Here is a 13112-nt window from a genome sequence, read left to right as displayed (position 1 = left end):
AGGAGGAGGGTTTGGTTTGGACTGTAGGAACTCTCATCTTGCTGGTGGGGGCAGGGTGGGGGGGGGTGGGAGGGTTGTTGAGAGCCTGTTTGTTCCTGATGGTACTTCGTGCAGAGAAGGCGGCCACACACTGATCCCCATTTAATTCCCTGGGGGGACCAGGTCATCCTGGGAGGGTCCTCTCTCCACACCCACTCCTCGGAAGGGCCTCTGCCTGGCTCCCCCTTCCTGCTGGAGCAACTCAAGGGAGTTTTCTATTTCCTGGGCTCCCACCTTGCCCCCCACTTGCTCCTCCCCACACCGAGGAGAGGCACAGGGTGGGTTTTGTTCATTCACCACTGCCAGAGCCCTGTGGATGCCCAGCCCTTAACTGGCAGCCCTCAGAGGGCTGAGGTCTGTGGGAGCAGCAGGCTGGGGATGGGTGCAGTGTGGGAAAGGCGGCCACCAGGGGAGGCGTCTATGAGGAGGCAGCCTTCTCCAGGCAACAAGGGCAGCAAGGCGGTCCCGGGAGGAGGAACAGCACGTGCCAAAGCACAGAGGCGCGCCAGGGCCTACGTGCTCAGAGGCAAGTGGGGTGGGGCGGGCTGGGGTCAGCACTCCTCAGCGGATGGGGGAAGAAGCCAACCTGGTGTCGGATGCTCTCACGTAGCAGCTGGTACTCCAGGGAGGCAGGGTTCCTGAGCACCGCTGAGACGGCTTCACTGGTGATTCTGAAGGCCACGGAGCGGGTCACACGACTGGGTCCTGGGGAGGGGGATCCTGAGTCCTGCAATGAGACAGCCTGGCCAGGATGAGGCAGGGAAGATGACTGGGGGGAGGCAGCACCTCCAAGGACACCCAGGCAGCCAGAGGGAAGGCAAAAGGCACATCCAAGGGAGAAGGTTTTCAAGCGGGCTGGGATGGCAGGGACCGTCTGCCCGGGCTGGACTGTCCACTGAAGAGCGGCTGTCCCTGTAACCATTAGGGGTGGCATGGCAGGTGGGATGCTGGAGACATTGAAGAGAAGGCCTGTGCCTGTGGGTGGGAGCATAGACACAGAAGCATCCAGAGAGGTTCTGGCTTTGGTGGTGAAAGAGGAAACTGGGACAGGACTGGTGATGGTGATGTTGATGAAGACAGAGGTGCAGATGATCGGAAAGAAGGTAAGGATGACAGTAGCAGTGACACTGATGACAACCCTGAAGAGGGTGCCACTGAGGGCAATGGCAACATTGAAGGACCACTGGGCCCTGGGCGCAGGCTGGATGCCAGACCACTTTTGGGTGACCCTGAACCCACTGTGAGGGCTGTGGAGGCCGTGTCCAGCCCAGACCACCCTGTTGCTACAGGGAGAAGAGGTGCTGTGGCAACCAGCGTGTTATGGATGGATGTAAACACAAGTGGACCCTGGGGTGCTGAGGACACGGCCTTCTCTGGGGCCGCTGGAGCCAATGTCAGATGTAGGGAGGCCCCTGGCCCCAAGCTGCTGGCCCCTGATGCAGACGGCCTCCAGGCATTGGGGCTGAAGGTATGCCTGCCCATGGGCCAGGCCGGCGGTTGTGGGGATCCAGATGTGGGTGCAGGAGTAGTGGGGGGAGGGGGTGCTCCAACTAGCTGCTTGGTTGATCCAGAGGTGACAGATATCCTCAGTGTTGCAGGGGCAGGAGCACGGACTGTCACAGGCAACCTGAGGACCTCACTGGACTTTGGCCCCACATCAAGACGCCATGGGCTGGAAGCCTGCCATGGCGATACAGCAACCATCTCTGGAGACCCAGGAACCAAGCTCTCCTCTGCAGATCCAGCCACACAGGACACTGGCTGGGACTTGGAGGCCTTGTCGGCTGCAGGCTCAGCCACTGTCAATGGCGCTGGTCCAGGTGTGGCCCTGCCTGAGGCACCAGCAGTTCCCAAAGGGGCAGGCTGGCCCAAGTGGAGATTCAAGGCCAAGGGCAAGCCTAGAAGAGCTTCCTGGATCCTAGATGCCTCTGCGTTTCCCTTTTGGGCTCCTGCACTCTCAACTGAGGGAAAAACTCCAGCAAGGGCTGTCACCAAGGAGTTTAATGACGTGAGTATCTTCTTGTTGCTACCTTGCAAAGCAGATGGGCCAGAGGCCAAGGAAGACCGGCCCAGGTCTTTGTGGGCAGAAGGAAGGGGCAGAGCAGAAGCCGAGACCACCAGGACAGCTGCAAATCAGAAGCCTGTTCTGCCAGCTGCTCTGTGTGGTGGGATGGGCCCAGAGCCTTGCAGACACCTGCTCTCCCTGCCACCTCCCTCCTTAGGGGCCTGAGGAGATCCAAACCCTGCCCCTGGCTCTGTCCCCAACCACTGAGCTACCCCAGGCAGAAGCCGCCTCTCTGATCCTAGCCCACCAGAGACAGGGGACCCCTGCCCTGCCACCCAGAAAGGGGGACTGTGAGGGTAAAGGGGCATACTTCAAGGGTCCCTCTCTCCTCTCCCATGCCAGCTCCACCCCCTCCCCAAGGGAAGGCTCTGCGGTGACACCCAGGCCACTCAAGGGTGCTGGGAAGTGCTGTTCAACACTCTACTGAGGGAACAAGACAATTACTTTATCACTTTCCCAGAATAGGATGCTTCTTGAGGGCTGAAGGGGGAGGAGCTGGGGGATGGAGAAGCAACCCATCTTTGACAGCCTTAACACCACACCTGTCTACAAGGGCTCACTAAGCCCCATGGGGGGCCAGCCCCGTGCCAGGTTCCTCCAAGTGGGTGGCGCTGAGTGCCCCCAGGGAACCCCATGCCTGGGGGACTTAGGAGAGGGTCCTGGCCCTGTCCCAGAGCTGATCAAAGCCAGACTTACACGAAGACAAGGAAGGTCAGCCCTGATGTGGGAGCTATGGGAGTCCCCCAGGTGAGTGGGTGAGGTCTGGGATAGGTTCCCCCAGGGCCAGCTCGTCGCACCTCCACTTACCAGCCAGGAGAATCCCAGGGGCCAGAAGCCACTGCCCGCCCATGCTGAAGGCTCCTGCCCAGGTTCCCAAGCCTCCAGAACCAGACTGAAGGTGGCAGACAGAAGTCTCCCGCTCAGACCCCCTTCAAGAAAGGAAAGTTGCCCAGCTGTGAGCTCTGGTTAGCTGAAGCCTCCAGCTACCTCCTGAGCTGTGTTGGCCTGGCCCCTTTCCACAGTTCTGCCCTGCAGCTCAGGGGCAAGCCCCTGCTGCCCCACCCCACAGAGGGCCCTTCTCCTCTTGGGCTGTGGACTCTGTTGAATGGGGACCTTACATGCCGGCCCCACAGCCTGAGAGGTTATAGGCCTGGAAAGCTACTGAAGAAGAGTGAAATGTCTGTCCAGTCTGCAAATGTGAGGTGGGGTGCTCTTCATGGAGGCGGGGAGGGTCTCAGTGGTGGCAATGGTCTGGGTGGGTGGGGGGCAGACATGGTAGAGTTGTGATGAGGGAGGGAGCCCTGCTTGTGTCCGGGTGGGATGGGACTTAGCGGAGGGCAGTGATCCTAACAGCCCCACCCTAGCCCATCAGGCTAGGAGGGGACTCTGGAGGACGGCAGATCAGAATAGCCCCCGGCTTGCCCACTACATTGGGCCCATGTGCCATCCTGGTCCGAGACCTGGACTGGGGATACTGGGTGTGGAGGTGGGTGGGCTTTGGGTAGAGGAGTTCTTTCTGAGCCTCCCTGCAGATGGGCATTCTGGGCAGACCCAGAATGGTGTGGGGTCTCAACCACAGCCCCCTCCTGGTCCTTGCGGCAGTCATTCCTGCCTTCCTCTCACCCCCCTTCCTCCCCATGCTCCTCCGACACAGGAGAAGGGCCAGGCACCCTGAAGAAGCTTTAAGCTGCTGAGGGCAGGAAGAGGGTGTCTGGTGCCTTCCAGGGAGCCGGGCTGGGGCTCAGATCATGCTCCAAAAGCCCCACCCCAATGCCCCACGGCAGCCATATGAAGTTTTCAACTCAAAGCCTTTCCCACCAGGCTCCTGGCCTGTGTGTGACCTCCAAGAGGGTCAGTGACTTGCTCCAGGTCATTCAGGATGGGCAAGCCACAGAAACCCCCTTAAGGGGAGAACCCTTCACAGCAAGAAATCAGACTGGAAACTCCTGCCCTCCCTGCCTGCCTCTGGCCACCACCCAGCAACTCCTACTTGGATGCACCCCTCCCCCAACCCGTTCCCCACCACCTCACCTCACCCTGACACACGTCATCCCAGGATCAGGCAAACCCCTCAGCCCAGCCCTTTACCCACTGTTTGATCATGGCTCGTTTGCTTTGTAAACCTGCACTCAGAGGCTGCCACCTGCATCCCCAGCTCCTTTTGGGTGAAGAGGTTAAGGGTCGGGCCCCCCCAGGTTGTGGGGTGGATGCCCTCCTGCCGGTCCTGGTTTCACTGCCCCCATTCTCACCTGTTCTTCCACAAGCCCCTCCTGCCCTGGCCCGTGACCCATCCCCCAGGCCAGCCAGCCCACGCTGGCACCTCATTCCATCTCCCTTGCCTGTGCTCCCAGGATGCCCAGGTCTTACCTGGTGATGCCAGGAGGCCTCTGACTCCACAGAGCCGGGGCTGAAAGCGACACCAGAGCCCTCTGCCCAACCCCCGCCCAACCTGGCAGGGCCACCCCTTTCCCAGGCACCTCAGGGCGAGGAAAATTTGTTTTCTCATGGCTCCAGTCCAAGAGCGAAAGCCACTCAGAGCCCAGGAGACTGGGTCCTCATCTCTAGTGCCCCTCCAGGCCAGGGTGGGCTGGGGCCAAAGCCGGGGGGCAGGGCCCTGGCAGACCCGGACCTCAGCTAAAGATTCCCTCAGCACTGAGGCTGGCCTGGCAGCGGTGGTCAGAGCAAGAGCTCCCAGTGACAGGGAGGGGGTGATGGACAGAACCACGCCTGAGGCCACTCTGCACCAGCAGGCAAGGGCTCTGGGATCAGGCTCCAGTACTGGGAGCTGGGCACACGCTCATTCTTCCCACCAAACCCCTCCTGATGAAGAAGAGTTTCACAGAGAAAGCTCAGTTAAGAACTGGAGATCCCAGCTCAGCTTATGTCTAGATCAGGGCTCAGGCTACGGCCAGGGTGGGGGCTCAGTCTAGGACAGGGTTGGTCCTGAAGTTCGCATTTGAACTGGGCTAGACCCGGGCTCGCTCTCTGCTCTTCCCCTGCACCGCTACAGGATGGCCACCCCAACCTGCAATAACCCGTCCTAATACCTGAAATAAACTGAGTGTGAATTCAAGCCTCAGATCAAGGATTTCAGTAAAAGAACTTTTAGAAGATTCACAACCTCCGGGACAGGATGGGGACCCAGCGCCGAGGGCTGGGCACTATTCCTCTTCTCAGGGACCAGCTCAAGCCCCTCAACCAGGACCTTCCCCGGCCATGCAGCCCACGCCAGGGCCTCCCTCCTCCCCTGAGCGCCACAGCCCTGACGGGACCGCTGTCTAGAGCCTGGCGGTAACTCAGGTGGGGCTGTGTAAGGGCTCTGCACCCCACCACGCCCGCTCCCTAACACAGCCGAGCACAGAGCGGGCCCCTCACTCTGTGTTGGTGGGGGTGAGGCAGTGGTTTTCTGCAGGCCTGCCTTCTGCTAGGCTTCCTGGGGCAGGAAGAGGGGGCGAGCACTGGGGGTCATCCTGTGTCCCTAGTCCAGCACCAGAAGAAAGAACGGACAGCAGTGGACAAGGTGGGACCCCAAGGGGAGGAACAGGACGGGCCACCCCAGGGCTGGCCAGGCAGACATTTGCTTAGACACACCAGTAGCAGTGGGGCCAGCGGATGCTCAGCTTTGCCTAAGTACCTTCTAGAGGTAGGGCCTCTCCAGCTGCAAAGATGGGAGCAAAGCTCGCCTCCCCTTCCTGGCTCTCTCTTCCGGGCTCCAAACCCTCCAGTGGTGGGGGGAGCAGGGGCGGGGGTTGGAGGGGACGAGCTTACACTCCCCACGTGCCCCTTGGCAAGTGCCTGCCAGATCCAGACCCTAAGCCCCCATCTGTTACCTGGGTCCTCAGAGAAGGGTTGCTATGATGCTCTGAGGGCTGCAGCCACTTGACCAGGACAGAATGGGGGGCTCATAGGAGGAATGGGGAGAAGACTGCGGGGGAGCCCAGGACCCTCTCCACTCTTTGCAGAATTCTCAATTCTCCATGGACATTGGAGACCTCTGTCCGCTGGCTCCAGCCTGCCTTGCTGACCTCAGCCCTGGCCCACTCCCCAGCCCAGCATCCCTGTCTTCCCCATGCCCTGCAGTGATCGCTGAGGTAGCCATGTGCTGGCTCTGAGGAAGGCCAGGGGAGGCTGTATGAGAGAGGAAACAGCACCTTCCCGCCTCATGGTGCTTCCAGGGAGGGTGCTCTAGGCCCAGAGAACAGCCTTAGCAAAGGTATACAGGTGAGTCAGCTCCCGCACAGGAGGGAGGGCAGAACCATCCCCCCACCATCCAGCCACATTCTGGAGCCTACAGTTCCCCAGCTCAGGGACCCAGCCAAGGCTCCCCCAGCATCTGGGAAAGGTCTCAGGTTACAGCCCTGCCCACTGCCCCATCATCCAGGTATCCTGGACATCACCCCCATCTCTTCCAACAAGGTTGACAGGGTCAGAAGCATTCTGTGATTCCGTGAGCCCTTGTCAGAAGCAAGGACAAGCAGATGTACCCTTGGAATTAGGCAGACTGACGGCCGTCCTGCCTCTCCCCTGCCCACCTTTGCCCACCTGCTGCCTGTCCCTCCTCCCTGGGAGTCATGTGCCCAAGTAGGAAACCTGACCCCTTACCTGCCCTTTATCTCCAAAGGCATGGCCTCCAGGTCAGGGGTCTGACTCCCAGTGCCATTTTTGCCTGTGTTTTTCTGCCCAGGCTGGCGTCTGTCCTGCTAGAACCTCTGGCTGGATTCCCCGCCTTACCAAGTTAGGCTGTGTGTGGTGTCAAAAGGTGAAAAAGAGGGGAAACCATGATGCTTATATAGATAAAAAATGAACATATGTTCAAGACTGTGTTTAACTCAGTATTAACGAGGGAACCAGGCAGATGATACAATCAGTTTAAAGAACTCAAAGAAGCCTTAATTTATATGGAATAAAGGAATGTTTAAATAAATTTACAAACGGTTATAGAACTGGCTTTTTCCATTGGCCAGGGTGGGGGGTGGTCAATTAATTTCCCAGTGTGCAATTTATTTGCATGATTATAAAAAAGAATTATCTTGCATTACTATCATCTACAATGTACCAGTTGTGAAAAAAGAGATTTTTTTTTAAACATACAGAGCACCAGAATAGTGTATTCTAATCAAAACTATGCATAGTTTTCTACTGGAAACACCCAATATATTTTTTTCTTATTCAAGAATTCCTTACAGTGGTCCGACTCTCTGAGCTGTGGAGCAGAGGAAGTGGGGCTTAGTTAGTACTGGAGATATCAGGGAAGGCTTCCTGGAGGAGGAGAGGACAGGATAGGAAAGAGGAGGGCACTAGCAGAGACCACTAATTGTCCCTGAATATTTCTTCTCCTATCCTTCACTACTAATAGTATCCACTGTTCTTAGCTGGGCAAGGGGTGGTCCAGAATGAAGACTGTATTTCCCAGCCTCCCGTGTAGGTGGGTGTGACCATATGACTCAATTCTGGCCAATAGGATAAAAGTGCCATGAGGGACGTAGGGTGCATGCCCTCAAAAGGAAAAGGTATTACTCTTTGTCCTTCTCCTTTTGCTGACTGAAATGTGGAATTCAAGTTCTTGGACCATGAAGCAGAGGCTATGAGTGGAAGATGGCGGAGCAAGAAGGAAGGTCCTGGGGCCCCCTTGTTGAGTCACCCGACCAACTGTGGACTGCCCACCTCCAGATTTGTTTGGTGTGAGAGAGAAATAACACCCATCTTATTCAAACCACTGTTATTTGGGGTTTTCTGTTTTTCGCTGCCCTCGCCTCGACTTTACACCTGCACTGGGTAGAAACTAGGCCTGCCCCTCTTCTCTGACTCAGCTGACGTGAGAGGGGCTCACTCAGCGGAGGCTCAGGGGGTCATCAGGACAGGCGTCCCTTTCAGGAAGCCCACACTCTTAGGGGCTCATAGCCCTTCATGATTTTCCTGTCTTCACCCTTCTCCATGTCTCCCCAACAAGCGCCCCCTACTCCAGCTAAACAGGAACCCCCATTCTTTCCAGGCTCATTCCCACCTCCGTGCTTTTGTTCCCAACTCAAGGAGGAGCGGGCAGTGTGAACTGCCCATTAACCATGGAAGAAACTGGGAAAGCTGTGCAATTTTTACCATTAATAAAAACTCGGGCTGGAGAAAAACAAAAATCAGCTTGAAGGTATCAGAGAGTCAACACAATAGTGAAGAACCCCCCCAGACAGAGCCCCAGCGCGGCACGCGCGGCCTGCAGAGCCGTTTCTCGCGTGGGGGTGTTCCCAGCCCTAAAAAGGCAGCCGAGACACCGACTGGTACTTTGAGCAGCTTCTAGGTAGTGCTGCAGAGACAAAAGCTGGAGTCCAGGGCCTGCCAAAATTTGGGGCAGGATGTGTGTCTGACACTTATAAACCCACCGGCCATTGGGTCGGGACACTGAGAGGCTGGACTGTGGGAGTAAGGGTGACCTGGAAGTAAGCTGCACTTCACAGAGATGGCAGCACAGCTTTGAGTCTCAGTCCCTAAAACTGGATTAAAATGATCTCGAATTGCCAGTGAATCCAGGTATCTGGGACAGGGAAACGCAGTGGTCTCTGGAGGAAGCTAACATGATCTTAATCCTCAAAACATTCTCCAAACTAGTATTTAAAAATGTCTGACTCACAGCTAAGGCAACCAGGCACAGGCGGAGACAGGACAATGCGAATCAAGAGCTGGCAGAAATAACCGAGACCACAAACGCCCTCAGAGTGTGGTTGCAAAACCCCTGACTTCAGGCCGGACTGGGGCTGGGGCTCTTCATGAAACGCAGAAGCTCCTGAGTCCTTAAACCAATTTGAAGGAGTCAAGCGAACTTCTGAGGAGGGTTTGAAACACAAAGCAGTCAATCCTCAGCTCAGACAGAGTTTTCAGAATACGGAGGCCTGGCTGGCAGAGAGGAACATCATAAATGCTTCCAACATGCCCAAACTGTGCCAGAAGTTGGCGAGTGACCCCAGGACAAGGTGGCTCACTGATCCTACCTGCTGGGAACTGCCAGAGCCACTGTGAGACAAGCTGTCTGACTGGGCAGAAACTGCAAACTCCCCGACCGTGACTGCTGTCAGTGTCCTCCTCGGTGTGGATCTGGGCAGTGCGGATGAGAAGGAAGAAGTTGCAACACCTCCACCACCACCTCCTCCCAAAAAGGAGACCCATCCAGAGCCAATGGAAGATCTACCAGAGAAGAAGCAGACACTGAAAGAAAAAGAATTGGGGAATGATGCTTATAAAAAGACAGACTTCGACACAGCCTTGAAGCCACTATGGCAGAGCCAAGGGCCTGGACCCCACCAACGTGACTGACGTGGCCCATCAAACAGCCGTGCACTTTGAAAAGGGTGCAACACTGAACGCCAGGAGCTTTGAGAGAACGCCACTGAAGTGGGCCAAGAAGACTATCGACAGATTGCCAAAGGTTATGCTCGAACTGGTAACTTCAATTTCAAAGAAGAAAAGTACAAGGATGCCATTCATCTCCACATCGAGTCTCTGGCAGAGCACTGGCCCTCAGATGTCTTCAAGAAATGCCAATAGGAAGAGAAAATCCTGAAGGAGCAAGAGCAGCTGGCCTGCATAAGCCCTGGCCTGGCTTTCGAGGAGGAGAACAAAGGCAATGAATGTTTCAGAAAAGGGACTATCCCAAGGCCAGGAAGCTTTATACAGAAGCCATCAAACTGGACCTGAAAGATGCCAAACTACAGCGATCCAGCTGCCTGCTACAGCGAACTCGGGGAGATTCAGGGGGCACTCAAGGACTATATCCAGCTAGAATCGACCTTCATCAAGTGTTACATGTGGAAAGCAGCTGCCACAGAAGTGATTAAAGACTACACAAAAGCCGTGAAAGTCTACCAGAAGGCACCAGACCTGAACTCCAACTGTATGGAGGCAGCAGACAGCTACTGACGCTACGTGATGGCCCAGCCAGACCGACACAACAGCCCAAAAGATGTGAAGGGGGGATGGGCCATGACCACCTTGAGGTGCAGCAGATAATGCGTGACCCGGCCGTGTGGCTCACCCTGGAACAGACGCAGAAGTACCTGCAGGCACTCACTGAACATTAAAGGATCTCTCAATAGCACAGAAGGTTCAGAAGCTGAAGGATACGGATCTGACTGCAGTGCAGTGATGGCTTGCCCATCCTCCCTCTTCCTGTCGTCCGTCCTCCTGTGGAAAGAGGAGCTGGGATTGCAGCAAGCAGCACAGAGCAGAAGCGGGAGGAGGGGCAGAGTGACGACGTACCTCTGCACATCTGTACAGACCTACGTGGAAGATACAGAGATGTGTGCTCATGCTACTCATGCAGACGCTGCCTCTGGGCCCTCCCAGGACATGCACAGTCTCTTCTGCTCCCTTGAGTTCCAGGCCTCCTTCCCCGACCCCCAGTCACTGTCTCAGCTGCTCTCTTGTAGTTGGTTCTTTTTCATTTGGGACAGTGGGTATGTATGGGAGGGGAAGACGTTCTTCCCAACTGCCTTCACATTGTTAACTCCATGCCCTCTTCTCCAATAAACAAGCCAGTCGGGCATGGTTATAAAAAAGAGAGGGAAAAGAAAAAAAGAAACCCTCTCAGAGAGTCCAGATATTGGGGTCATCAGACACAGACTAAAAAACATCCAAGCTTACTATGCACAAAAAGATGAAAGGCTGAGAAAATTTTAAAGACCACAAAACTATAAAAAATGGCACAGATTTGAAAAAAAAATTAAAGTAGAAAAGCATAATAACTAATAACCCCGTGTATAGTTTTCACAGTCAATCAGACACAACTGCAGAGAAAACTAGTAAACTTTTACAGAAAAAAAAGATCAGGAAGACAGGTCAGAAGAAAATATTCATTATTAAACGTGAGGGAACTATATTCAATACCTTGTAATGGTCTATATTAAAAAGAATATGAAAAGAAATATGTATATATATACCTGAATCACTATGCTGTACACCAGAAACTAACACACTGTAAATTGACACTTCAATTAAAAAAAAAAGAATTAAACACAGAGAGACAAAAGAATAAAACACACAGAAGAGAGAACAGGCGATACAGAGGATACAATGAATAGGTCAAATATGCCTTTAACTGGAGTCAAAGAGGGGAAAGAGGTAAGGAGGTTGAAGCAATATTTTAAAAAATAATGACTGAAAATGTTTTTTAAATACTGAAGCCTTATGAATTCCAAGCAGGATAAATAAAATTATACACCTAGATACATTATGGTAAAACACTGGAAAACCAAACACAATTTTTTAAAAATCTTAAAAGAATTTGAGGGAAACAGTCAGCTTGCCTTCAAAGGAGCAAGAATTAGGTTGACAGCTGACTTCTCAACAGAAACAGCAGGAATCAGACCACAGAATGACAAACTTTTCAACGGGCTAAAAGAAAATGACTGTAGCTTCTAGTTCAAGACATTGCAAAAAATACATGTCAGAAAAAAATATATATGTCAGAAAAGGAGGCAAGATGAAGGTATTTGCAGACATATAACAACTGAGAGAATCTGTCACTAGCAGACCTAAGAGGCACTTTCAGGCAGAAGGAAGGTCAGATACGGAAAGGGAATAAAGATCTAGGCAGATACATACATAGATATAAAGATTTGTTTGTTTATAAATTTACACACATGTACATCTAAATTAATATTTTTACCTCCTTTAGTGGAAAATTTCTGTCTACATAGAAGAAAATAATAGAGCAATTCCACTATCATCTTCAATAATTATCAACACATAGACAACCTTGCTTCCTCCGTACTCCCCACACTCGGTTAAACTGGAACATTTTACTCAAACCCCACGCTTCATATAACATCACCTATGGGTATCTCAGAGGTATATCTTCAAGATAAGGATTTTTAAGAACAAAAGCACAGGACTATTACAAGACCTAAAAAGTAAAATGAATAATAATTCCTTAAAATCATCAAATCTCCAGGCAGTCCATCATTTACAGTCTAGTTATTTTGTCTCTTTTTTCAGATGGATGTTCACATGAAGAATCTTAAAACATCCTTTTATTGTATTTGGCTAATGGGTTTCTTGTGTCTGAGTTTCAAAAATTAATTTTAAAAAAACCCTCTTTTAATTTTGAAATTTTCAAATGTGAACAAAAGGAGAGAAAATAGCATAAAGAACCTCGTGGGAGCTAGGGTGTGTAGAAGGACGCTGCCCTCCAAATACTGGAGCTCAGTTAGGATTGCTGACGGCGGCTTCTGCTCACAGAGGTGCAGAAAGAGGAGCGCAGCCCCTGCTGCTGCACAGCCCTGCACTGTTGCAACCCCACCACATCTGATGAAGTGACATCCAGGAGATATAGAGGGCTGGCAACATTTTCACCCTCTTCATTTTTCATTTTTCCCCTTTTAGGAGCCAGACATTCAAAAACAACTGGAAAACTAGGATGTTCAAAACCAACTGCAAATATGAGAAAATTAGAAATGGACTGTGCATACCCCAAAGAAAGGCTCAGGAAAGAACTAAGAAGACATTAAGTTTATACCTCAGGCTGATCCTCAGCACATAGACAGCCTACAACAATAAAACACACACACACACACACTCTCTAAAGAAAATCAGTAACGGAAAACATCCTTGAAGAAGGGAGAGACTTAGACTTTTGGCGTTACCACATTATTAGATTCAAATAACCAGTGTTAAACAAAAAGTATCTCAATGCAGAAAAAGAAACAGGAAAGTACGGCCCATTCAAAGGAAAAAAGAAATCAACAGAAACCATCCCTAAAAAAAGACATAATGGCAAATATACTTAACAAAGTCTTTAAACAACTGTCTTAAAGATGTTCAAAGAACTAAAGGAAGATGGGATAAAATCAAGAAAACGATGTGTGAACAAAATGGAAATATCAATAAAGAGATAGAAAAACCTAAAAAGGAACCGAAAATTAATTCTGGGGCTTAAAGTAAAATAACTGAAATGAAAAATTCACAAGAGAGATTCAAAGGCAAATGTGAGCAGGCAGAAGAATTTGTGAACTTGAAGACAGGA

General features: G+C 52.4%; 1 pseudogene; it reads left to right on the top strand.

The window, feature by feature from the left end:
• The first annotated feature begins 790 nt into the window (after positions 1-790).
• Positions 791-10637, top strand: LOC105069264 (stress-induced-phosphoprotein 1-like; annotated as a pseudogene).
• Positions 10638-13112: the final 2475 nt, after the last annotated feature.

The sequence above is a fragment of the Camelus bactrianus genome, chromosome 27 (genome assembly GCF_048773025.1).
Source record: "Camelus bactrianus isolate YW-2024 breed Bactrian camel chromosome 27, ASM4877302v1, whole genome shotgun sequence".
NCBI classification, from domain to species: Eukaryota; Metazoa; Chordata; class Mammalia; order Artiodactyla; family Camelidae; genus Camelus; species Camelus bactrianus.
Note: the sequence above shows the minus strand (reverse complement) of the source record. Positions and strands in the feature narration are given on the sequence as shown.